At 35.8% G+C, this 27445-nt stretch overlaps 2 protein-coding genes across 3 annotated transcripts in view; both read right to left on the bottom strand.

The window, feature by feature from the left end:
* Positions 1–27445, bottom strand: part of cdyl (chromodomain protein, Y-like) — a 138620-nt gene that overhangs the window by 63566 nt on the left and 47609 nt on the right. The gene's annotated exons all lie outside the window — the stretch shown is intronic.
* The window catches only part of LOC148657391 (uncharacterized), a 311965-nt gene continuing 296258 nt past the window's right edge, over positions 11739–27445 (bottom strand). The window contains exon 7 of the transcript XR_015940960.1: positions 11739–11755. The gene's annotated coding sequence lies outside the window, so the exon portion shown is untranslated. The remainder of the gene's footprint in view (positions 11756–27445) is intronic.

Genomic DNA, 27445 nt, shown 5'->3' with positions numbered 1-27445 from the left:
AAAAAAGTTATTTTATTAAACTAGAACAGAAGAGTGTGTGTGGGGGGGGGGGGGAGTAGACCTTTATATATATGGAAATTTCAATACCTTTAATAAAAATAATTTACCCTAAATAACAGTGAGCCAGGCAGGATGTTGATGCAAACATCAAATTCTAGTCCACATACAGTATATCTAACTAGATGTGAGGATGTCTGAGATAATGCCTATGGTAATACAGATTTGCAGCAAATTCAACTCTAACCCAAGACAAACAGCAGACCCTGTGGTTGTTTTACTGCAGTGTGCTTGAGTCAAATACAACATGTGCACTTTCCACATGAAGACCAATTAGAATCAGTGTAGGGCGCAGAATGAGAGACTAATGTACAGATCAAGCATTTGGTTTAACCACAGGACAGTGATACTTGGAAAAATGATTGAAAAACGTACTTTAACTCTTCAGTTACTCTACTGTAATTGTATAATATTCAGAAATTCACTTGTGAAAGTAAACCGCAGTCCCTGAGCTCAAAGTTATTTCCAAAGCTTTAGACAGAGCTATTTATCTGAATTGTATTTTATTTCTCCTGCTGGACTCCTTGGTTGTTTAGGCTTACGGATTAGATCACTGTTGTGATGCATGAGGAGCCGCCCCATAGGTATAGAAGCATTTCTTGTACATCAGCGAAAAATGCTTCTGTAGACTTCACACCTAATTCTACTGCTGTCTTCATTGGCGATGCCATCAACAAAAATGAGTGAGCCAGATCCAGAGGCGGTCATCTATGATATTCCCTCCACTATGCTTCACAGCTTGCACAGGTGACGATGAGCCAGAATATTGTCGGAATGCTTTATGGGCTCACCATGAAAGGTCTCCCCTCGTTTGAAAAGCCCGACCTATATATTCGTCAGGACCGATCAGAACACAGAAATGTGACTATGTGGCCCAACTGGAATCGCTGCTCGTTTATACACAAGCTCAAGATTTTCTGCGCTGGTGCCATGTCTTATTGCTGTAGTTAGCTGCTTGTGATATCTTTTTAACCACAGTGCAATTACCACCACAGTATGGGAGCAGCCTGGGAAGAGTGAGAGAGAAATGAAACAGTCCTGACTTTGTAAGCCATTAGAGCCGCCAGAGACATTTTTTTCCTTTTACTCTACAACCCCGTTCAGACAAATGCAAGTCATCTGCATCACAGACCCTGAAGACTCTGGGAGAGCTACAAGGGAGGAGCGTTGATACACAGTATGATACACAGATTATCATAGCAGCATCATGGTCCAGAGTTCATAAATCAATCCACTGCAATGTGTGTAAGACATTTCAGGTCTTCTGATCCAGTGTTGGCTATTTTGTGATTTTTAATCATGTGTTATGCACTTGGATTTTTTTTTTCATTTCATTTTTTCCATAGCCCTAATTATTTCAACTGTGTTAAAGACGTGTTTGTGGCTTCTAGTTCCACCACTAACACGTCAATTTTAGCAGCACACAACAAATGTATTGATATTGCACGCGGTAAAAACGGGTCAGAAGTGTAGCTTTTTTAGTTGGAATAAAAATCTCAATTCTGTAAGCCGGGAAGTGGGCTTATGGCCTCCAGTCTTTTTGTGTGGGGGTGAATCCAGTATTATGTGCATGCAGGGAGTAAGTTATATGTTTTTACATGACTACAATAATAAAATTCATCAAAAAAAAAACACTGCCACTAATAGTTCCTTTCTAAAACTACATTCTCAGCCAGAGTTAAAAAATAACATACCGTACCCTTAAGAATGACCCATTCATACAATTATTCTGTGTAAATCCATGAGTAAAATAGTAAATTGTAGGATGCAAAAACTATATGATGTATAAAAATTGCACAAATAACTGCCATATACAAAAGCGTGTTTAAAACTTTAGTACCTCACTTTTAGGTTCTAAATCTATAAGGCCTATGGGTTTTAAACAAAGGCATTCCAGAACTTTTATTTTACCGAAAGAAACAAAAAAGATAAAATTGAATTGACACACAATATTTTTACCATTTTAATTGTAGTTTTATTGTTTTTAAATAATTGAAATAATTGTTTACTTTTGTGCATATGCAACCCATTTGGTCATAACACAAACCTGTCTACCAACTCCCTATTTCCCTAAAATTTTGTAAAAATTAATGTCTACGTTGATAATATTCTACACTGAATAATTTGGATATGTCTTATAGATTTGTCTGTAGTACAAGTATTAATCTATAGAGTTTTCTGCAGTTCAAATGTTACAGAATATCTTAAAAAAACTTGCAAATATTTCCATATCTCAAAAGACTTCCCTATAATATTCTCCACAGCAGTGAGACTGCACAGATTTTGAAATAAGAAATAACTCCCTTTCCAGTACAACAACCTTCACAAAGCTGCTATTTCTCATCTCTGAGGAAATGCTAACCAGATGTGTCACTGAAAAAACAGTAATCCCTCTTGAACTATTAGCCCAAACTCGCCATAGACCTGCCTGGAAGAGGCTAGCACAGAACCCGCAGGAAGCTCTCTACATACAAATCTCTACATTTTCAGAGATAGAAGAAGAAAAAAAACAAGCCACACTTGTCTTCTGTGGTTAATCCTGCTCACTGAATCCGTAAAACTGTTGACCCAAGATGAGAAATACTTTAAAAACACCTCCATGTTTCCAAAAAATTAAAAAATGAACATCTGTTTCTTCAATCACAGCATCCCCCAGTATACACAATACAACTTTAACTGCACTGGCGAGTAAAGGGGCTGCTTTTTACAGGCTAAAGCCAGACATAAACCATTTTATCTAAAAATAAAGAAGTACAAGGTAACCACAAAGCCTGCAGCACTCCAGGTGCTGTTTAGGTCTAAGGTGACAGAATTTACATTGTTAAAATTGGTACCAAAAACATTTTCTCTTTGGGTGCTGCAAGAAGAAATTCGTATAAAATTCTAAAATGTTATAGCTGACATGCTAAAACTTTAAATGAACATAACATACAACTGTAATTTCTGTCACAGCACAAATCTATTATAATTTAATTTGTGGGCTAGTATATACAATTTAGTTGCAGTAAAAGTGAGTAGCAGTCATTTTTCACTTGAGCAAATAAAAGGTGTTCAATAGTATTGACAGCTATTACCTTTCTAGTTAAGTACAATAAAAGATCAGATAAATATACTGTATAATCTGTATCATATTTTAGTTTTATGAGTTAAATTAACCATACTCGGAGGAACTGAGTGAAAAAGGCACAGTTTTACAAAATGTTAAACAAATTTAAAGAAGCTCCAACAAAATTTAGAAATCAAGTGCCAGCAAATGTAATACCAATACATCTTGAACACATATGGTAAACTCATGGAGATAGCTTGGGCAATCATTCTGCTGTTTTTCTGCTTTAGAAATTTAGTATAAATATTGACAACTGATCTATATGCACATTTTTGGACACTTGTGAAGGCAGCATCACTGTTTCAATAAACATTACAGTAACATTTTTTACCTTTGGCACACATACAAAATCACACTTTAGTGCCACACTAGGTTTCTACGTAAGCTATTTTCACATTTTAGGAGACTTGCCTGAGTAACTCACAATCTGTGCAATACAAACACTAATGGATGCTTACTTATTATGAGGCCAGCTGTCAATTCTAATTGAAATCAACATTTGTATCACAGCAACATTCTTAAATGAAATTACAAGTATAATGCTATTCTGTTCAATTACTCTACAATTAGGTTACATTAATAATCATTAGAGTTTTATTTACTAAAACCTACACTGTAATAGTCTACTGCACTTCAATATGCTTAACATGTCTTGAACTACTAGACTGCTAAATCCACTATAAAAACAATTTTCTCTCTTAGGAGAGTTATTCAAAAAAGCCATTTGACCCAGCATGTTGATTTGGTTACTAATAGCCTATTATTCTGAGAATCTCATCTAGCCATTTCTTGAGGGTTTCCAGGGAATGGACTTTCAAAAACATGACTTGGCAGCTTGTTCTAAACACCTACACCTGTGTAAAACAGTGCCAACTGTTCTCAGTCCAAAAATACACATCCTCCTGACTGCCAGTTTCCATGCCCTCGTTTCACTGCTGAGCACACAGTAACCGACTGGGCTGACTTTCAGTACTCCGAGTACCTGCACCGGGTATCCTCATGTTCTTCTCTCGTCACCTGGCCCCTGAACCCTGGACTATACACCACTGCCGACATGAGTTCTCCATAAAAATGCACACGCTTGGCATTTGAATGTATTTCACAAAATTGGTGTTAGTGGGGCCAGCAGGTGGCACTCACCCTGCGGTCCATGTGGGTCCTGATGCCCCAGTATAGTGACGGGGACATTATACTGTAAACAGGCGCCGTACTTTGGATGAGACATAAAACTGGGGTCCTGACTCTCTGTGGTCATTACAAATCCCAGGGCGTTTCTCGAAAAGAGAAGGGGTGTTACCCCGGCGTCCTGACCAAATTTCCCATTGGCCCTTACCAATCATGATTGACCTCTGGATACCCTGAGTGAGCAGCAGTTTCAAAATCATTGCAGTGGTTGGCTAATTTTATTCTTGTGTGTCACTTTTCTACTGGACTGCCATGAAATATGTTAAAATGTCTAAGTGTATCTCTAGATTTAATTTATTGCTGTTATAGAAACGATGTTACTGACCTGGAGTCAGACCAGAAAAGAGAAACCAGATACATTCTAGGACTATAGGGAATGTCCTAGACTGACTGACTGAAGGAACCGAACCATTTCAGACCCCGGCGCCATTGGCCCTTACCAATCATGGCCTCCTAATAATCCCCATCTATGAATTGGCTACATTACTCTGCTCTCCTCCCCACTGATAGCTGATGTGTGGTGAGCATTCTGGTGCACTATGGCTGCCGTCACATCATCCAGGTGGATGCTGCACATTGGTGGTGGTGGAGGGGAGACCCTATTACCTGTAAAGCGCATTGAGTGGTGTGTGCAGAAAAGCGCTATATAAGTGTAAGCAATTATTATTATTAATTATTAAAATACATACAGAACGTAACCTTCTGGAGTCAACTCTAAAATATTACTGTGGTCTCAGTTCAGAAAAGACACAAAATCCTGCATTGCAGTGCTTCCTTTTCAAGTTGAAACCCAGCTCTTTTAGGATCCATTCAGTTGCCACCGCCAGTCTATGTGTCCTAGACAGATTCAGGAGAGCTGGTCACTCTTATAGGATGCATAATTTTTTATCAAGGATTATATGAAGTGTGCACAGACGTTTTTAATGAGCACTGGATCAGCAAGTCTCAAATATTTTAGGTCTTTCAGGGTGTAAACCAAGATAGTAATCTTGGCTGCAGTTAGCTTTGGGAATGCAAGGTCACGAGTTTCTCCTGGATACTGCAAGGGTCATCCTGTCCTTAATGGTATCTGTTAGAATTTGCAATTCAGCACTATTTTTATAGCCCAGGCATGAATGACATAAATTGCATAGTAGGATTAATAAATATGCTAACAACCTGTGAAACTGCAACTTCTTTGGCTACTCATACTTGTGTCTTCCCATAACCTACACTGTCTCTTTGCCTGTTTTACAAGATATATTCTTTAGAAAGCCCTAAAACTAGTTCAACATAGTTTAAATTCTATTCATGGGACATGCCTATGTATTCTACATGTTGCATAAACCTTCTGTCTTTCTGAGTGGACCCTGTCCAGATCTGGCTTGTGGTTAGAAAAATCAGTGGATCACAGAGGATCTGCATAACAACTTAAAGGATAGTAGTCCCTTTATAAGAAGAAAAACTTCCTAACAAACCTCTTCACTGGCATAAATTATATAGGGAGGCTCTGTAGCCTTGAAGTCATTTCTTCTTAGTAATAACAGTCATTCTTCAACTGGTAGTTTCAAAACCTTTAAAAAAATGTAGTATATCTTGTACATACAGTCTTAATAAAGACACTGTCTTGGATAAATGTAACCTGCAATTATACTTACCTATTTATCCTCAACAAATTGGAGTGATGTAATTAGTGGTATACTGCAGGGATCTGTACTAGGACCATTGCTCTTCTTAATTTAGATCAGTGATCCAGATTATGGAAAAATTAGAAAACTAGTCAAGTTTGCAGATGATACCAAATGTCTAGGATTATCCAACACTGTAAAATTAAATACAATTTAAAAAGATCTAAATTATATTAAAAACTGGGAAAACACCTGGCAGATTATGTTTACTGTAGAGAAGTGTAGTTATTAAATACAAGTAATAGGTTAATTCCATGCTGAAAAGAGAAGAAAGAAAACATCACGTTTTGGCTGTGGAGCCTTCTTCGGGTGTGCGATTAAATACATATTATAAATACGAAATGGGAAACACTACTAAAACTTAGTTTACTTAACTACTACTTACTACTAAATACTTACAAACACTTAGGAGTTTATATTCTCATATAATTAACATATCTTATAGATGGGTAAGGAGGCAGTTCAAAAGGCAAAACAAAACTTTAGGATATTATAGTTAACATCCCTTATTTTAAATGCTGTTACAATTGTACAAGGCACTAACAAGGCTTCATTGAGAAGACTGAGTACAATTGTGGTCACCCTGTTATTCAAGAGATATTGCTAATCTGGAATCTGTCAGGAGATGAGCAACAAGACTAAAGAAACAACCCTCTTAATCTTGGACAGAGAAAAGTGCAAGGGGTCCCAATACAAATATTGAAAATCTTTGTAATATCTTTGTATACTTATATATTTCGTCAAACTGAACAGTGAAACACGAAGGTGAGGGCAAAGGGAGGAGGTATGTCCTTACCCAAAGGGCTGTGAGAGTATGAAACAATCTAGCCAGTCATGATGTTGACACCAATACACCTGTTTTAAATCTGTGAGAACTGCTTCACCTAAATGAGAAAGTGGTTGCTTTGCTCGCTCTGACTGCATGGCTAATCAGCCAGATATCTAATGCGCCAATACTGCATAAATACTTTAATCAGCCAAGAGCAAGACACAGTCCATCACTAAATTCATTACAATGTGTGCTATAAAATTGATATTTGTTCTGCCCATACAGACTATTTTTAGTTCAGCTTTCCAAAAATTGCACAAAATCCCTTTTCTATTTTTATGAAGACAGCATGGTGATCTGTCTCCAATTATTTCATTCCAGGTCCTGCAAACACTGATCTATAATGCTTGAATGTTTGTTTCAGAACACTGCAAGAAACCATTTGAAACAAAAAAAAAAGCAGTTGCATGTTCCTTTACATCTCTGTTTTCATGTTTTTTTTTTAGTTTATTGGATAAAAACGTTATGGTTTCTCCTTTCAAGTCAAACCATTGTCCATTTTGTACAATGTTACACAAAACAACAGATGTACAGCGATTACTTTTGGATACTGAACTGTAAAAGAGTCAGTTATTTTACCAGTCAGGCATATGACCTAGAGTTAGTTAACTAATCTAGTTTGAAGATGAAACCAAAATAAGATGGTTTAAAATTTCAGAAGCTGCAAAAAGTTCAAAAATAAATTCAAGACAAACAGTAGATGACTTTTAACATACAGAACATAAGTTTTACATGCAAATAGTTAAATATATATTCACACAAAATGGGAAATACTGAGCTTGAAGAAGTTAGTTACTTCAATTAGCTACTAGCAACCAAGGAAGTTAAATGGGCTAAACAGCTTCCTCTTGTTTGCAATCATCTGTTTTATGACCTCCTATTTTGCCAATGTAAATTGCAGGGCACTTTCTGTAAGAGATGCAATAAATTAGATTGCTGCACAAACATGATGCTGTCTGTGTGTCATTAAACAACTATCGTGTTACAGTTTTCCCTTTCCCCATTAATTAATCATCCCTGTACTCCAGCAGACATATAAACAGAATGTCACCTTTTTAACTGAACTAGAGGTGCCAATAAATTAATACCACAATGTATTCATCTGTTTTCAATGACACCTTAACCCAATACAGTCGTGGCGAATCACGACTAACCTGACAATGAGTTCAAGACAAGTTGCACCCTGGATGGGACACAGGGAGCACAAGAGCACTCACATGCATGTGGTGGACAGTTTAGAGATGCCCATTAACCTAGACAGCGTGCAAGGAAACCACCAAACCCACAGAAAACCCATATGGCCAAAGGGATAATATGCAAACTCTACACATGGCATTCTGTCCTTCTTTCAAATCTGGACATGAGAAATGAGTATAATTATAGGTAAGGTATCCTAAAAAGTTCCATTTTAATTTTTACCCTCAACTCCAGTTTATCTCTAATACTTGTCATAAACAGTACAACTTTTGATTTCTATAATCATATGGAAAATGTGAGAACAGCACTTGTTAATTAAAAGCTGTAGCTAATATTTACACCTCCACTTGACTTTTGTTACTAATTAAGCATGGCCACTAGGAAAATAATCTCTAAGATGTGCCTCAAGATTCTAAGACCCAACAGGTGGTTCAAATATATTTTGACTCTGCAGTATTTACAGTACAGGTTTTCATTAAATTTCTTTGACAAGGTCTTTACATTCTTTCTCACAATCACACTTTCTGGTTTTCATTCTTCTACCGTTTTTTCAGTGTTGGGTACCTGAGCATTTAACCACACTAAATAGCAGACACACTTAAGAAATTCCAAAGTCATACCTTGTTTTAGAAGAACCAAGCTTTTAAAATATCACACAATTATATACAAAAATATATATATTTTCATTTGAAAGTCAAGTGTATCACAGGAATACTAAAGTAGTTCATGTAAAATCCACAAATAGTCCAACACAGCTTATGGCATTCCAATTATAGGTTTGTGGATCGTCAAAAGTGCTCCAAAATGTAAAGCATGTTAAGCATGACAACACCCACCTAAAAAAGTAGTGCCTCTCAGCAAAACATTATCATGTATCTTAAATATTTGACCTTGTGTTAGTATCTTCCACAAACTAAGCCCAACTTGCATGTTGTCATCTTCCACAGACCTCCTTATGAAGTGGGATTTTAAAAATAAAAAAATGTGTAGTGAATGAGAAATAACCTTCATAACATGCCATGCTGTAGTTAGAAATATACAAACTTTGATTTGCTTTCAAGAAGCAGAGCTCATGAGAACAGTATTAATGTAGAAGCATTACCACAAATGTTTACTTAAGAGGTCAGTGTTTTTAATATTTGCAACAATACAGTGCCAGCTACAGCAGATGAGTCTTCGGTTCATACCTCATAACCACACTTGAGAACTGCAGCCAAAAGCATTAATTAATCGAGCTCAACTTGCCCACACTGAAGAACGATTCTGTCACTACTTGAGATTCCTGTATTCACACACAATTAAACAGTTTGGTTAGCGTTCCAAATGGATAGTGAGAATAGCATCCCATCATGTACATGATTTATAACCACACAGTGATCAAACCATTTTCACTATATGGACATTTTCCTCATCTATAAAGAGAAATGTTTAGTTCATACCCATTATTACTTAAAGGTAAAAGCTTGTCATTATAATACTGTACAGTTCTGTTTTCAATGTAGTTGGTGAAAAAGAAACTACAGGTCATGTGATTTAGAATGTATAAGATTTTGAATAGCAATAAAATGGGGTAATTTCCATTTTTATTATAAATCATTCATGACTGAACATGATGCATTCAAGTGATTCTGATTGTTGCATAAGTGGTAAATTACCTCATCAGTAATATGCTCAAAGGGCACAGGCCATAAAGTAATTTAACCTGTTGAAAGCCAAGCCTGGTATGTACCAAAAAGAAACATACAAAAAGGAACCAATATGCCATTATTATCAAGCAAATACTTGGAGCCAACACTATGCTGAAGGCTAGGCTAAGTCCACACAGTGTGACACCCCTATTTATCACAACTGTTAACCAGCATATTAAGTCAATGTCATATCTACACAATAAAATGACCGGGCATATGGTGCAAAAAGATTGGTGTGTTAATAGTGTGATAATGTTTAAGTGAACTCTTTGCAAGTACAGCACCTGGATCAAAGAACAAATATCCTTCAAGTCTTGAGGGGAATGGTCAAGATGTGTCAAGCACAAAACATACTGTACTTCCAACCCAACACACTAACTAGGACAAATGGACTCAAATTTAAATCATATACAAAAAGACTGAGTACTGCAAATACAGCTAAGAAGTTGATAAATTAGTTTGATGATAAACTGGCCAGCTCTTCTTTAGTCTCCTATTTGTTTAAAGCAGCCTAAACTACCCTGTGAATAACACATAATGCAGTGCAATACAGAAAGTGTGAAGAAAAAAAAACAATTTCAAAACCCTTAACCCCTGTGAACAAAATAAGAAAAATACCTTCAACTTCTTTATACCATATATAATAAAAATGTTCAGTTTAAGAGCCAAGTTTTATTATTAGAAATATTCATTTTAAAATGTGTACACTGTACACATTTTGTAATTCCACACAATGAGACTTTATTGGAAGGGGGTGAATACTTCTGCAAGCCACTGTGTATGTCTATCTTTAATCCAGAGTATTAATAACTTACTGTAACTTAATATTACAAGTGAAATAAAAAAAAAAAAACTTCAATAACTAGAAAAACACTTATACCTGGTATGGATCAGGGACCCCAGGCTGTTCCAGAAGTGCAGGACTCACAACAGTACTACACCTTGGGAGAACACCTGTCCATCTCAGCATGCCCACACACACACACAGTAAGATCTGTGTAAATATAAAAAATCATGCATAACAAAAATAATGGTTTAGTTGGGAGTATAAATTTATTCTGTATCCAAAATCCTATACATTTTCATAAAACACGTGACCTGCAGTTTCTTTTTCACCAGCTGCATTGGAAAACAGTACAGTATTGTTGCTACAAGCTACAGTATTGCCTTTAACTACAAATTGGTTTTTAATTCACCGTTTGTGAAACAGTATTACAGTGGATCATCTGTTCCATTTTGTTAGAATCTGTTTGGTTATGACTCTAATACAAGTCTAAGACACACTTCTGTCAAGAAAAATAGGTGAGCATTATGACTTTGCTGTTTACATTATTGCGTAACTTGTAAAAACATTTACACAGCAGTGTACACAAGCACTCTTATGACTGCTGAATTGTGAATGCTGTAGTATTCTATAGAGTACTATTCTATAGAGAGAATTGTTATGGGACCCTTATTAATAAAATACATCATGTGTTCTAAATGAAGCTTATAAAAGTAACTGTTTTTTTATATTTTGCACAGCTGTGAAAGAGCTCCGTTTCTCTTCTGTTGCCTTCTAGAAAGAAATGTACACTTGGTGTTCTAAACATCAACAAAAAATCTAAAACCTAAATGCATTTACTCCTAGCCAATACTCACTCTGATCACCTTAGGTAGCAACTAAAGATGAGACTCCATTTAGCCCGTCCATCTTTTGCAAACTTGCTCATGTTTTGTCTAGATGGTTGGGGATCGGTGATGGATAATAATTTACAATTCTTGACCACAGATTTTCTACTGAATTCAAGTCAAGGCTTTTACTGGGCCACTCAAGAACACTCACTCACATTTTTAAGACATTCCACTGTAGCTTTGGCCTTGCAGTTTGGGTTGTCCTGCAGAAAAATGAATTTTCAATATTAGGTCTTGAGCACACTGAGCCTCTGAGATTTGCCTGTATTTTGCTCCATCCATGACTCCCTCAGTCTTGAGAAGCTTCCCAGTCCCTTCCAATAAAAGCTGTTTTTACTTCACTCTTTTTTTACTAGTAAAGCAAAAAAAAAAGTTTACATGCCACTGATTAATACTTACAGGACATGTTTGCTCCTACTTCTAATTCTTATTCTAACGATGTAAGATGTATTTCATAATATATTACTTTCAACATTAAGCCTAGTGACATATTCCGCTATTAAAAAGGATTAATGATAAAAACTGACTTTCACACCAAGTACAGGTACAGCGTCAGAATGATTAACTGCATTGCTCGCTTCTGCCACCGAGTACACAGCCCATCTGTTGGATGAAAAATAAAATCTCCACAGAGGACATGGCAGCCAGCAGGAGACACGTTATTGACAGTTAACAATGCTAACAGAAATGCAGTTTATTATTAATATTAACCAGGAAAGTCACATTAGGGAAAATTCTGACAAGTCTGTTTCTGTAAAGCAAAAAACACTCTTTGACTCTGGGGAAAAAAACCCACAAATCTAGTTTTAAGATTTTTCTGAAACCTACACCTTGAGATATTCTCAACCAAAAACTTAAATCTCGCCACTCTACTCAGAATGCAGCACGTCAGAACAGAACTTAAAATAAATTACTTGAAACCTCTTCATGCAGTACTCTGTACTAGTGTATCAGTCAGGTAAACTGTCACCACAGGGGCCAGTACAGAATGGGTGAGTAGCAGTTTACAAGGTGTGAGTGTTAATTCATTATGATTTAACTGGGTTATGTGGAATACATCATTACAGATAATGTATCTATGCACCACAGCCCCTTAATTTAAGCTTTACAGCCTTTAGATAGATTCAAGCAGGAACAGGAAACTTCTAACAAAACGTCTCAAAATTGGCTGAAAGACTTACAGAGATGGATAGTACTGAAATGACAGCTACAACAGGTGAGAAAGGCCTCCCCGCATGTTTTGCTGCGTCATTCAGGGCAACAAGAGCTGCGAAACCACACACTCACAGAGACACCTTTTTTTTCTGGCGTGTGCCAGGCAGGTTTTCAATGACACTGGTGCAAGACGGAGTGGCTCGACTTGATTCGATCTCCCCCGTCTAACTGCCAGCCGGATTCACAGCATGGAAGGTGACGTGACTGAACTTGGCACCAGTTAAAACACTGCCGGCAGCTATACAGCACCCAGTCGCAAAGTCTTTTTTTCCTACCCCACTTGACCAAACCAGACAGGTTCTGCCCAGATGAAGGTGGATGTAAAATCTGAAGAGAGGGCTTTCTGTTCCACTGGTCACTACCACCGCATGTTGCAGAGGAAGAGCTCTTTGTATTTCTGGACGCCTGTGCCTTGGATTCTGGCTTAGAATGGTATTTGCAGTGATGGAGCTCGTGCAAAGATTGGTAAAAAAAAACAAACACAATGGGCTTGTTAACCCAAATGCACAAACTGTTGTACTATTAATCACTTAGACTCCAGGTATTGTGCACAAACACTTCTTGCAAAAAAAAAATGACATCCACTGAGAAACAAGTTCAAGATTAAGCCGTTTGCATACTCACATTTGTTTCAGAGTAGCTCGGCAACTGCAGGTCTGTATAAGTTACTTTTAATAAAAATGTAAATGATAAAAAATGGCTTAACTGAAAGATATTCTGCACAGAAACCACAAAAACAATTGCAACACACCGTTTCTCCTTCTTTGTGGGCTCATCATCAGGTAGGTAATAGATTGGGGACTTGAAAATCAGGGAATAACTCAAGGCACACAGTAAAACAATCTCCAGAATAAAAACAAAATCAAAAAGATGAGTGTCGGATGACAGATTTAGTCTGGTTAACTTGTGTGATATTGCAGTAGTATGCCTCGCCATACTATATGCTATATCGTAAAAGGAGCTGACTGATGGTTTACAGGACGACAAAAGGCAAACATCAAAATCGCAAAACATAATAATTATATTTTCAGGTTTGACAGAGATGTACTGTTTTTGCACACCCAGGTTTACTGAGGTTGGGAAAACTGCAAACGTCTCAAGTAAAAATCATGATATAACTGTTCAAATCCAATTTGTTGAGACAGCAAATTTGTAAAGCACAACTCATCCATTATTCTTAATCTATTGATATTACACAGATTAATGAAAGGAGCTGCACACCTAAATGATTTATGTTAGGCTATGAAAATATATGTCCAGACATTAAAGACATACTCATAATTGCATTAATATTTATTAAAATAAAGAGTGTTAGGAGAAAAAAGTTTTAACACTTTTTGAAATGCTACCTTAAACATCTTCAGAGCTTTCTATGTATTTTAAGACTCGTTACACATCATTTAACATGCTGGTTAAGAATGGATGCAACCTCACAATTTCAAATGAATAAAGTGTAATATACCATCAATAAACCCAAAATAAAAATTACCTATGCACTCACCATTTATTAAATTGTTTACCTCTAAACATGAAGTGCCAGAAATGATTCACCACATACAGATCTTTGTTGTTTATATTTCCAAACGCACAACATTAAAAACACATGGTTCCTGATATGGACACCTTTTTTGTATCAGTTGAGATGACTGACAGATCTCATTAGAATGAACATTACAAGAGAATATATTTGTTATATTGACACAATTATTTTTGATAAAGATATCTTCAAAAGTATAAAGACAAACCAGATTTTATATATATATAGTAATATATAGTATATTTTATACTAATAGATTATAGATATGATGTAAATTATGTAACTGGAATCACTATGTATATATTGAATAAAAACAAGATACTTTGATTTTGTGTGGAAACTGATTATATTTATTATTTGTAGAATACATCCTTAAGTCCTTAACAATAATTTGTTTCCTCACGAGACGCTATTTGGAAAAACAACTATTACATAAGATGCACAAAGACATCCAGTTGTTTATAATTACTGAAGTTGCACATTACATGAAACAGGACTGTTACTTGAAGACAAGTCAAACACTGTCCTAGCTGGCAATCCTCACACTCTCCCAGAATTAATTTACAAATTTAATGTTATTTTGTTTTCTATCTTTAAAAACGTTCCCCCTCATCCCCCCATTTTAGGCATCAAAGGATCCCTGAAATGGAGAGAGACAGCCAAGATGTGCTGGGAATTCAGCAACACTGAAAGTTTCTGGCACCACCCACACAATGACATCATAGATCCGAGCAATCAGGAACTTCATATAATCATCATAATCAAGGAGTAATGAAGGCAGGACTGGGAAGGAAAGCGTTCCCATACACAGTACCAACATCTTCTGAGCTGCTTACAAACCAGCCAGCCATCTCTGTTTCTGCTCCGACAATCCAAGATAGATATCATTCAACAATATTTGTTTAGAGTAGAAGCCCATTAAGAAGAGACCATTTCCTGCATTTGTCAAATATCTGGTCAGATGTTATCACAAAGCAGAAATACAGGAATAAATGATCAGTTATCTCCATTAAATATGTGGCAAACCAAACTGTCTAAATCATGATGTTTGATCTATTTACAACAAGCCAGGGTTCTATGTAATGCTGGTTTAAGGCTGCCAGGTGGGAAAGCTTTCAAATTTTCGTGAATTAATAAAATTAGAATCCAGTGAGGAAGAAAATTCAGTTTTAATCATTTCTGAAGAAAACACAGAATCTCTTCAAAGATGTCTCTAACCTCTACCAGTTTATAAATGTTTTTGTAGTTATTTGCTTTGACAACTGAAGAAAAATACATTTCAACACAAAAGCACCTTAAGTGTTTGACCACCAAAGTATAGCTAGGTGGGTTTCTTCATTGCAATATTTAACATCCGTAATGCAGACTTGGATCAACTGATAAAATACCCTGAGACTAGGGCTGGGCGATATGGCCAAAAACATTTTCACAGTAAAAATTTTCATATCAGTCGATATCGATAATTATCACGATAAATGTCCAATCATTATTTCTTTCAAGTTTAAAGGTACATTTTTTCTCCTGAGTGAAAATTAAAGAAAACAGACAGTTAATTGGTAAATTAAACAACTCTTTATTTTAAAAACACAACAAACACTTGCCAAACAGCAGAAACATTCAACAAATCTGAGGTAGTCTTCAAGTCTTTTTTATGTCAAAATATGCATGAGTAAAATTTACAAAATAAATATCTTAATAGAAAAATTAAATACTGCAGTGTGATAAAACACATAGAAGATGGCTCAGACAGACTGAAAAGTTTAAAGTGCTCTGTTTTATGTCTGATCGTAAAAACCCAAAATATCCCAAAGTTACCGAAGTTGAATGACCTTTTCTGTCGACGACGTCATCGTCCTTCGGGCTGGTCGTTGGCAGCACTACATTTGCTTCAGTGTCGCTCATTTCTCCACTCTAACTACAATCCTGTCAGCCACCACCGTGTGGGTAAACACCACCATGTTACCTGCCCGGTCTGCAACACACACGTGCACTCGCGCAGTATTTTGTGCGCATGCGCAAAGCATAAACATATATATTGAACATTTATCGAACTTTTGTATATCGAGGAAAATTTTATCGCGATAATTATCATTATCGAATTATCGCCCAGCCCTACCTGAGACAGCAATGAAATTTTCAAACATAGCAGATTAGGTAGGGATCCTGAGACATCGTGTTTGTCCACGTACAAAAATGCATCTACGTTATAAAGTAATATGACATTTTAAGAATTTATTTCAGATTCAGTGAGAAAAAAAAAAAAGAAAGACAGCTTGAGCTAAAGGGTCAGATCATGACTGGGGTCATCTTCAGATTATGCATGCCAGAAAAAAAAAGATTGAGAGGCAAAATATAGTTAGTTCTGGAGTATGGAGGGAGTATCTATTAAGCTAAAATTATTTGTCTAAGGGGGTTAAACACACATGATACATCTACCACCAAGATCAGACCTACAATTTCCAGGTGCAAAAGATGAAACAGTGTGGCCTTTAACTGTCATGTATTATGATTCTTAACAACAAGCAGAATCACATCAAAGCCACCAAGTTCTAGCAGGGATTTGGCCAGGATACTAAAAAATCTGGTTTGAATGTTGTAGGGCTAATACTTAAGCAACCTTTTTTTTTTGCTTTAAACTTTCTATGACCTCAATATAGAACTTCTAAAACTGCTCTGTGATCCAGTTAAAGCAGCAATTGTTTTGTTCTCTGCAAAAGAGCGGGCCGCAGTTAATCTACAAACATCTTACTGTTTCAAATGAGACTCCCGCAATATGGGAGAAACTTTTTTTTCCTCAGCAGCAAATCTAAACAGATATCTCAACTGGCAGGAGAATTTAATGAGAATATATTCCAGGATAAAACAGACATATTAATTATGGGTATCAAGGGATCAAAAATACTTTGATTATAAATAAATAATGATTTAAATGAATAAAGTAAAATCTGCAGATGGAAAAATGTCTGACGTGATTTATCTTGATTTCTGGCTTTACATCACAAAAAACCTGCCATTTCAATAAGGGTGTGTAGACTTTTTATATCCACTGTATATGACAAAAGCAGTTTCTGGAGAGCCTGATGTCTTCTAGTGTTTGTTCCACCCAAGCTACATACTTATTCTAATCATTTCATTAACTACAAAACTTGTAATACTTCTAACCAGGCTACAAGGTCATTCATAGGTAATTGTACCTTTAGTAAAGTGAACATTTTAAGTTAACGTCAGTAAGACTTTCATAAAAAATGCAACGTCAAAGAAAATAGTTTAAATAATAACTACTCAGGTTGGAGCCAAAAATGGAGGAAGCTAGGCCTTGCAGGAATGGAGTTTGATACCCCGTCATAAAAACATGACTGATTATAGCTACAATGAAGAAAAGATTCTTTATTGCTTGTATATTATGCAAAGAACTACAGAGCACTTTGGGGGTATTTCCCCATTCTAATTCATTACCATGACCAGTTATGATTCTATTTGCCAACTGTGATCTGTTCATTTCACACACAAGAAGGAAGGTCTGCCGATGTAACAGCAGCAAAGGAAAACCAAAGGTATCTGGATCCAGACATAAGAAATGTTGTAAATCTTGAGCTAGAGAACCACTGTACAGCAAGCAGACAATTTATCATGAAATGTAGGTGTTGAGAATTTTGTCTACGCTGCAAAATAGTGAGGTCGATTCAAAGTATAAAAAGGGAGGCCAAAAAGCTTAAAATACGAAGATTAAAATAAACACCGAATAACAATAAAGACAAAATAATTGTTTAAAACTAGGAAGAATAATCTCTTAATGTGGAAGTTAACAGAAGCCTTAATCAGTACCCTGTAGCAGATAAGTCCACTGTAATTGATTATAATTGCGATTGCTTGGACGTCTAAAAAAATATATGAATTTCACTATGTTTATATATTTTTTTACAATTGCAATCAAACTGCTTATGAAACCACCTGTTTTCAGCAACTAAATGCACAATAACTAAAATCATGAGCCAATATATAGGTGGACAAGTGTAGATACAAGTAGCCAAACTTCTTCACAACATTTCAATATGGAAGAAGAGAATAGGCAAAAACAAAAATCATAGAGGAACAATATCCTCACCTTATATGATGAAAATGTGCTTACTGAACTTGGGAAAGTAACCATGGAAAATCCAAATGCAATCATGTAGGCTAGTTTGTGTTAATTTATCATTTTATAAATTCATTTTGAAACTAATTAAATCGTATTTGTCTAAAGAATGGTTAATTTATTTTGAGCATTAAGCACTCCAAGGTTAATGTCCAAATGGAAAAAAAGATTAATGATATACTTAGAGATGTAAATTATTTTACAGAAGTTGTCTTGTTATTGCCCTCTTAAATCTCCTTGAAAGCAAGCCAAAAAACAGCTGCTGGAGAAAGGCTGATAAATCTCAAAATAACTGACAAGTATTACACTATTTTAAAACAATTAGACACCATTGTAAGTAAAATAGCAATTATTTTGAACAATAAACAATAGGATATTGTTGGCTGAGGCTATATTATCATTAGTGAACACATAGGATGCTACACAAAGAAAATAGGTATGTCTTAGGGAAGGGTGCAGTAAAAACAGAGCTGTGTTCTTCAGTAGGAGAGACTCTCGGGCAGCCAGAGAGGCTCAAAGTTAGTGGGACAACTCCCACAACTTTGCTGCCATCTCCTTACAGAGGAAGGAATGAAGGCAGCAAATTAAAATGGAAGTTGAGGGTCGGACAATAGAATTAATGCAAATTTTTTATCAGCAGCTTAAAAGACAACTCAACTTAGACTCCACAGCAGAAAATTGGAAATATCAAAGCAAAAATGGGAATAGTGCAACTAGACAGAAAAATTGGAGAGCGTGGACTGGGCAACCATAATGAGGACAGAACCTCATCATACTCAGCTTTGATCATGGAAAAATCAAGTGAAAACTGAAGCCTCAGTAATGACCAAAAATAAAGTTGATTGAAAGATCTAACTGCAAATCGTCAACCATCTGGAAAAAGGGTGGCACTAAATTAGGGCTATCTAACATAACGATTATAGATGCACACTGTATAACTTTGCACATAATGATATATGGGTAACAGTGACCAATGTGTTTTTAAATTATTCTTAAGACTGTTCCTAAAGCCATTTGACTCTGCAGCGTAACATTAAAAAACAAAGGCTTTCTGTTTACTGTTTCCTGAAAGTTCTATTTTTTGTTTTGTTTATTCAATTTGGCCAATTTAGTGAGGGTGAAGCCACTGCTACTGTGATTTATGCATATACATTTTATGTGTTTTTTGAAAAGCACTTACAAAATAAAATATATTAAATGTCATCATTTATGCTAGCAGCATGTATCAAATTAACTATCAACATATACTGTCTGTGTCAGCAGCCTCCTCAAGTTCAAAAGTACATTTCCATTGCTTGACCTGACTACAGAACACAGAACATCAAGCTAAATCACTAAAGAGCTCTGACATCAAGACACCACTGGAAGGCATGTCCCAGCTTGTATGATTTGAATAATCCCCTTAATTGTTAAAGTGAAATGAACCCATTTATTTACCAAATTTAACAGGTTAATGTACATTCAATGTACCTCCAAAAAACTCTACATTCACATTTGCAACAAGTAGAAATAGGTAAAGTAAAAAATCGAATTCCATGAAATCTAGTCAAATAAGTATAACAGGAATTCTTAGAACCATACTTTAACTGTTATGGGGAATAAATCTGAAACTTGAGAATGTTACCAGTTACACACGTCTAATGCTAATGAAATAAAAATCAAATCAAAATAAGATTATTGAAAGGTCAAATAATTGCATAGGATGCTGGATTTTATAAATTACTTAAACTGAACCATTCACAAACTTAACAGCTTATCATAACCTGAAAAGGTTAACTTAAAAACATAATTACAAATTTATTAGCTAAGATAATATTAAAGCAAACTGGGCTTCCTTTTGTTCTGAACTAAAAAGCTAACAGTGTTACATTACAAATCCACTCTTACTACTTTGAATCAATTCCCCGATGCTTTAAAAGGATCAATTTAATAACTTTTCCCACTTCTTCAAGCATCAGTTTTTAAATAGAAAACCTGGACATGCATTTCCTTGACAAATATTCTATATCTCTTCTTATGGTGTCCCATTTTGTGAATAAAATATGTATTCAAACCCCATGTGCTCAATCCAAAGACTTTTAGGTATAAGTAAGTTAAAGCAAATGTCAGCACAAACTAAAGAGAAAAACTGAAATATGCTGATGTCATAAGTATTTGGACACACAAACTCATTATCAGGTGGAAGAACCTCTGGCAGCAGTTAGTGCAGCTAGACTATTTGGATCTCAGACATTGCACACTGGCTTGGTATAATTTTGCCCCATTCTTCTCCAGAAGCTCATTTGCTCAAAGTCTCTCAAGTCGCTTAGGAATCACTTTTGGAAAGTCTGAGTCATTCCAGAGATTCTTAATAGAACACTTGAGCACCTTCACATTTTGACCCTAAATCATCATGCTTCCACCACCAAACTTGAGAGTGAGGATGGTGTTGACTGAGCACTGCTCTACACTGGGCTTGTGATGGATGCAACACTTGACAATTAGACCAAGAAAGTTTCAATTTTGTCTGACCACAAAAAGCCTTTTGCCATGATTGCTGTATAACTTAGGTCATTTGTTGCAAACTGTATGCGGATTTGAGATGGAACCCTTTTGCCCTTATGGGGACATCGCTAACATTACTCCTTGCCTCATCTGCTCAGACTGGAAGGAAAACTTGATCTAGGAGTGTCTGGAAGAACTTCCACTTCTGAACGGATTGCCATCTTCATGCCCAAAGAAATGTTAAGTGTCTCTGAAATGTTCTATACCCTTCTCCTGATTTCTGATCTGTGGATTTATACAGCATTATCCATACATTCCTTTGAAAGCTCCTTGGTCTTTGTGGTTGATTCTTTGCTTGAAATTCAATGCCACAAAGATGGAATCTATGGCGATAGGTTTTGTTTGTAGAATTATACAGTATGTTATCCACTTATTGCACACAGACAGAGGCTACAACTAATTGTGTGCCTGGGAAGGTCATTTTACTAAATTAATTCAGGTTTACCACAGCAAAGTGTTTGAATACTTACACAATCAAAACTTTTGCATTTTTCTTATGCATTTTTCAGATTAATTATCTATTGTATACAATACAGCCCATGCATCTTAATGAACTACTTTCAATGGAAGAAATTCAGCAAACTCATAAATATTGGGATTTCATAGTAATTGTCATGCAAATAAATAGAGAAAGAAAACTTATTATTAACTAAAGGGATTTAACTTTTTTTCCTGTTTAAAAAAATCATTTAGATAAAATCATCTCAGAATTAATTCTTCATGTCATTCCCTTCTATAAATAAAACATTTATGAACGTACTTTAAAAGAAAAGAAAATGAAACCTAAAGTAATACTACAGTTGTGCCATTGAGGTTCAGATGAGTATGCACACAAATTAAATAAGATTTTTCTTGTAGCTTAAAGCTTAATAAGCTACAGATAACCTGAAGTGTAATGTCACTTTCATTCAAGAATATCATCATATTCAAAGCAAATAGAACCACACTATTAACACCTGCATTGCCTACAGTACTAGCCAATTAAGATTATTTAGCATTCAACTTCCTGCTGCTAGGGAATAGAGAAAGCAAACTGAGCTTTGATTTGCTGGAGCTGTTTCTAATTCAAGAAATCACACAACAGAGAAACTGAAACGTAGCATTTACTTATGCATGTATGCTTTTTGAAAAACAAAGATGACAGATTGTGGATATTGATTTAATGTTTGTGGCTTCATTGCGATTAACTGATTTCTCAATTCAAGAGCACAGTGATGCCCTTGAATTGCTTTGTTCAATATGCACTAAATCACCTCATTAGTGTTACTTGAACATGGTGATGAGTTGATTTAACATGTTGAATGGAACACTTGGTGAAAATCAAGAAAAGAAAAAGAATGGATCCAATATGTCCCAATTATCAACACCTACTGTATGACCATTTCTATGTTACAGAACCAGTTAAAACAACACAATGTTACTTGCGCTCGGGTGTATTTTACAGCAAACAATTTCTAACCATGCAAGGCATTTAAACCAAAGGCAGTCTGTCAATGACAGGCCATGAGCCACAGGAGGCCATGGGTTATGACACTTTACCAAGATCAACAGGTCATCCTCTTCCATCTTGTGACCTTTTTTGGAGCCGTAAGTTTAGAAACACCTAGTTATGGCAACACGCACTTCAGCAGTTCAGCTGTGAGAAGGCAGCTAAGCACTTGCAGGTCAGAGAAAACAAAATCACCCACAAAGGTTTCGCAGAAGGGGCCCAGTGTCCCAGAACAGAAGGAGCGGAATGGAGATGGACTCATGAGAAGTGATGTTAAGGTCCTCTTTTACGATGAATGGAGATTTTACCGTGATGTCAGTGTGGTGCTGCTGTGGAGGATGACACGCCAGCGTTGAGTAAATCAGTCCGGCCCTGACCATGACGCTTGGACTTCAAGCTGGACCAGACCTCTGCTGGCAGTGACTGGTGGCTGAACACTCTGATCAAGCCCTGGGACCCTGCTGCACTGCTCTTGTCTGACATGACAACAGTTCCAGCAGGACAGGGCATGTCCTCAAGCTGCTCATGACATCAGCTTTCTAGTGTGACTAGAATGGGACAGGTAGGCCATTGATGCCCTTCCAAGCCAGATTTGTATGGTTGAAAATACAAAATACAGTTTCCTCATGCAACATAAAGCACAGCTTTTTAACACACATTTCTTTCTGTTGCATTCTACTTACGTCTACTGTGTTCACAATAATTTTACCTCCAGAGTTTTGAGGCATACAGAATTGGCTTTTAGAAAGCTGTATTTAAAATTTAGACCCTTGAAGAATATTTTGGTATTTCAAAATTGCATACTCCAATACAAATCAATGTGTTGTAAAATGTTTAAGTTCAGAGGTTTCTGTCTTCATTCTTTCCGTCTTTAGCTAAACAGTAAACTTTAGTTCAAATAAATACATTAACAGATCAGGTCTATATGACGAACAAGATTAAATCAACGACAGCAACAGGTATTAAACAACAGCAGCAAACAAGCGTTTCTCAAGGCAGACCTTATCTGTTTGGATTATGCCTCTTTGACAGTGCAACAGACGGGCTGCTGCAATTTAAAACCAAAATCTTAAAAAGAAACACAGCACAAAAACACACGATGTCTGTGCAGGAGATGGGACATAAGGTGAAAACTCCAGCAAATGCAACAGGCAAAAAATAAAAACACCATTTGCTAGATTCTATGACTCAACTCTCATAAACGACAGAGGGTCTTTTTTTAACTAATAAACATACTACTGTACAAGCATACATGCATTCATACAACAAAATGTTTTCTTCTTATAAAAATCAAGAAAAAATGATCTCGGCATCAGTGTGAAATATCACTTTTTCACTGATTCCAATCTCCTGTACAAAGAATGGTCTTTCCTGTTTTATCAAAATAAAGTGCTTTTGCAGAAGTGATTCTATCAGTACAGCAATTATTTAATTAGCAGCTAATCTTGATGACAGAAGAGTCTACTAAAATGAAAAATAAAAACAAGAATTAACACATACTAATCAAACAATAATAAACCAAAAGGATACATCTGAATTTCTAACCATTGTTTTGGAAAATAATGTCATGTCTTTAGGTCATGTAAAAGCAGTACAACATTCGGTATTCTTTCTTTGAATTAATTTCAATTTAATTAAATAAAAATGTTGGAAAACATTATAAGCTTCTTCTATAGGTACTTATATACATGTAAGAATTTCAAAGGGCTGATGGAAAAAATGCACATCAATTGGTCCTTTGAAGAACTGATCAGAGTGGATTTCATGGAATACTAAGCAAATGTTGTATGAATGGACTACCTCAGTGTTTAATACATGAACACTAGCTTCAGAGATACAGCCCTAACCTTTTCATCACACTAATGTTCTGTTTAACATTCTTTTTCTCTTTAGCCTATTATGCTGACTTTATATAGTTAAAAAACAAATTAAAAAGCTCTTTTTTATGTAAGGGACATTAAGGAAAAAATAAAAATGATTAGCAAAGACCATATTTGTCCTATTTTCTGTTCACAAGCACGCTTAGTTGGTGAACGAGAGCTTTTGTATGTGTCTGAATTAAAGAAATAAGATGGCCTAGCTTTACCTAAAGGCTCTGAATCCCAACAAAAGACACAGACATGCAAGAGATAGGCAAACAGAATGACAGCAATGTAAGTAAAGCCAGTCAGGGACCTGTCAGATACATGTATTCAATTCCTTCCTAACTTCACAGAAACTAAACACCTTGACCTCAGACACCAGACATCCCCACTTGCAATTTCACTTCATTTGAGGCAACCATTCGGAAATGAGACAGAAACTGCCAAATCACTCATGCATCCAATCCGTTTCACCTTTACTATTTGGGGATAGTCAATGTCTGTAGCAGTTCATCATCAGCCTTTTCAGGTAAACCTGACTGACAGATTATCTCAGCCTGTCACATGCCATTTTAAAGCATTATTCATGAGTATCTGCCAGTTAACAAAAACATTGTGACCAGATCATGTTGAAGCAGCAGGGGTACTCAGCTCTGACATCACTGACACTGTAGAACAGTCCTGAATCAACAATTCAATGATGAAATAATACATGCTGCAATCTATATTATTGAAGCACCCTCTGTGGAAATGGCCAAAACATACCAACCATTTCAAACTTAACTATATACTAAATCAACAGTTTTCAAATTCAAACCCAAGTCTCCACGTAAATGGGATTATTACTTTTCTGAATGTTTAACTGAAAGTCCAAGTTCCACTACCCAGTAGCCTTCTGGCTCCTTTTAGCCTGAGGATAGATAACCTGTTTCAAGTGACTAAAGAACACCTGAAAGACTACAATTAGAAAAACAGGTGATCGGGCACCTAGAATGGAGCTGTAGCTGCATTATAACAGGAGAGAGTTTAGAACAGTAACGATATTTAAATAGCAATAAAACAGGAAGTCAGTAAAGATTTCGAAACACACAGGCTATGTTTGGTGTATCTAGTAATGTTGGTAATGACACAATATGCTACATCACCATGTGTAAATCCAACAGTGCAGACAAAAGCAACCCACCCCAATATAATAGCAGCATAACTACCGTGTACAGTCCTTTTTAAAACAGGTGATGAAGGATTTGAAGGAAAAGCAGAAATCTCTACAAAATGGCATTATGCTTCTGCTGACAAGCCTCTAGTGTCCTCAGATAGGAATAACCAGGATTTTATCTCAGGTGCACAAGACAGAACTAGGTAACAGGTAAGGAATGGTGCCATCTTCTTCAACATGTTTCTGAAGTGCACCAATTCCCTTATCTTCTCATGAATAAATAATCTAGGTTGTCATTTTTAGATAAAATATATAATGTTATATTATATATTGCTGCCTTTCAACTGGAATGTGTTTTTATTTTGAGTGGCCGTACAACCCCGAAGCTCATGACAACCGGTTAAAATGAGGTTTTTTAATAAATTATCCAGTGTTTTATCCAAATTACATCCAAAACACTGTTTCCCAATTTGTTTTGTGTACATGTGTCATGATACTTCTCTACACTGAATTTCTCTGAGCCATGATAGAATTATCGCTATCCTTGCGCGCAGAAAGGATCAATTTTTCATAGTAGGATTCCTCCTCACGTCTCCATAGTAACAAATAATTCAACCTATGATTCATCTGACCACAAGATCACTCTATCATGTCTGGGAATACAATATGACTTGGACTTGAACAGAATCACTCATTTGCCCCACTTCTCCTCAAGCTTGTAACATCTCCGTAATTAGAAATTTGAGCCCTCACTTGACTTATTTTTAATTTTATGATTTCTTTCTTCCTCCTTCCGAGTTATTCTGAGCTACTGTATTGTAGGATTTCCAAACCTGTATGGAAAAGGAAGTGAACACAAATTAAAATCTCACATTCGCAGCATGAATAGTTGGCAGGTAGCCTGGCTTTGCTTAAGGTTTAATTTTATTTCTGCACCTTTTCTTACCTTTTGTTTCTGTTTGATACCACTACATTTTGGAGTCCTCTTGAAAAAAAGCCTGACCTAAAAATACGGACTTTAATACTGGTACCTTTTAGAGACTGTAAATGACATGTTGGCTTCTTAATTATAATTTTTTTAAATATTATAAACATTTAGTTAAGACATTCAGTAAAAAGACAAATTCACTGGAACAGCTGGAATAGGAAGAATCTAACTACTTTTTTAGAATTCCAAGCACAATGATGTTGCTATGTAGAATTAAAAAATATTAAATATCTGACACTCAGATTTAGACTACATACCATTACCCTGCATTAACTTTTCCTTTAACATCATTTCTTAAACACATTCTTATCTGAAACTATTTTACTTAAAAGTATTTTACTTTTCCCCCTTAAATGTAAATTTGAAATGAAAATTATGGCTACCGTTACATAATGCAACTATAATATCTACTATAAAGTTGTAAACTGGAGCATTTTGTATACAAATGTACACCTCTATCTTAATGGGAAGAAAATAGTCTTTAAATAGATTTAACCATCAATCTAATTTAACTGCTTAAATGTAAGAAGTAAGAGGGTTTTGAGAGGTAGGGCTCGTAGCCAGGGAATGCAATTAACACTTTCTCTAACTTCTTTCTTCAACTGCCATTGAAATATTACCTTATATTCAATTAGAACATTTTTTAAAAGGAAGAGCAGCTTACAATGTTGACAATGAAATTAATTGCATTTTAATTACTTAATGCACCACCAATAACATGCAGACAGAAATGAAATTGCTTGGATCAATTTATGTGGACTAAACCTATTTTAAATTCCAAAAGTACACCCTTGGTGAAGCCCTAATCCCTAGAAGCAAGGCAAACTTTTACACCTTATGTCACTGATAAACTAACATTAATTGTATTGTGACCGGAATAAAATAGCAAATGTTCTTGTTTTATAGCAGAAAGATTGATAATTCACCACATGAATTAAATAACCAAATCTCAGCAAAGACAGCGGATTAGCTAAGGTGAACTATTAATCAGAAAACATTTTTAGGTGGTATGAAATGAATGAGTATATCACACAGATTTCAGAAATGTAAAAATAAATCTCAAATATTTGTGGCTAAGATACTAGTTTTTAAATAAACCCATTTTCTGCACAGCCC

Source organism: Lepisosteus platostomus, chromosome 8, assembly GCF_059453375.1.
Source record: "Lepisosteus platostomus isolate fLepPlt1 chromosome 8, fLepPlt1.hap1, whole genome shotgun sequence".
Lineage (NCBI taxonomy): Eukaryota > Metazoa > Chordata > Actinopteri > Semionotiformes > Lepisosteidae > Lepisosteus > Lepisosteus platostomus.
This window is presented reverse-complemented; position numbering and strand designations above follow the sequence as displayed.